This window comes from Bison bison, unplaced genomic scaffold (genome assembly GCF_000754665.1).
Source record: "Bison bison bison isolate TAMUID 2011002044 unplaced genomic scaffold, Bison_UMD1.0 scf7180017864367, whole genome shotgun sequence".
Classification (NCBI taxonomy): domain Eukaryota; kingdom Metazoa; phylum Chordata; class Mammalia; order Artiodactyla; family Bovidae; genus Bison; species Bison bison.
Genome location: NW_011494939.1, coordinates 4510089 through 4511259, shown reverse-complemented (window position 1 = coordinate 4511259; position 1171 = coordinate 4510089). Strand labels below are relative to the sequence as shown.

Genomic DNA, 1171 nt, shown 5'->3' with positions numbered 1-1171 from the left:
AAGTTCACAGTTCACATATTGCTGAAGCCTGGCTTGGAGAATTTTGAGCATTACTTTACTAGTGTGTGAGATGAGTGCAATTGTGCGGTAGTTTGAGCATTCTTTGGCATTGCCTTTCTTTGGGATTGGAATGAAAACTGACCTTTTCCAGTCCTGTGGCCACTGACGAGTCTTCCAAATTTGCTGGCATATTGAGTGCAGCACTTTCACAGCATCATCTTTCAGGATTTGAAATAGCTCAACTGGAATTTCATCACCTCCACTAGCTTTGTTCGTAGTGATGCTTTCTAAGGCACACTTGACTTCACATTCCAGGGTGTCTGGCTCTAGGTGAATGATCACACCATTGTGATTATCTGGGTCGTGAAGATCTTTTCTGGACAGTTCTTCTGTGTATTCTTGCCACCTCTTCTTAATATCTTCTGCTTCTGTTAGGTCCATACCATTTCTGTCCTTTATCGAGCCCATCTTTGCATGAAATGTTCCCTTAGTATCTCTGATTTTCTTGAATAGATCCCTAGTCTTTCCCGTTCTGTTGTTTTCCGCTATTTCTTTGCACTGATCGCTGAAGAAGGCTTTCTTATCTCTTCTTGCTATTCTTTGGAACTCTGCATTCAGATGCTTATATCTTTCCTTTTCTCCTTTGCTTTTCGCTTCTCTTCTTTTCACAGCTATTTGTAAGGCCTCCTCAGACAGCCATTTTGCTTTTTTGCATTTCTTTTCCATGGGGATGGTCTTGATCCCTGTCTCCTGTACAATGTCACGAACCTCATTCCATAGTTCATCAGGCACTCTATCTATCAGATCTAGGCCCTTAAATCTATTTCTCACTTCCACTGTATAATCATAAGGGATTTGATGGTCTAGTGGTTTTCACTACTTTCTTCAATTTTAGTCTGAATTTGGTAATAAGGAGTTCATGATCTGAGCCACAGTCAGCTCCTGGTCTTGTTTTTGTTGACTGTATAGAGCTTCTCCATCTGTGTCTTGAAAGAATATAATCAATCTGATTTCAGTGCTGACCATCTGGTGATGTCCATGTGTAGAGTCTTCTCCTGTGCTGTTGGAAGAGGGTGTTTGCTATGACCAGTGCATTTTCTTAGCAAAACTCTATTAGTCTTTGCCCGGCTTCATTCCGTATTCCAAGGCCAAATTTGCCTGTTACTCCAGG

At 41.4% G+C, this 1171-nt stretch overlaps 1 protein-coding gene across 3 annotated transcripts in view; it reads right to left on the bottom strand.

Moving 5' to 3' along the window:
* The window catches only part of ATP11B (ATPase, class VI, type 11B), a 140375-nt gene that overhangs the window by 65610 nt on the left and 73594 nt on the right, over positions 1-1171 (bottom strand). The gene's annotated exons all lie outside the window — the stretch shown is intronic.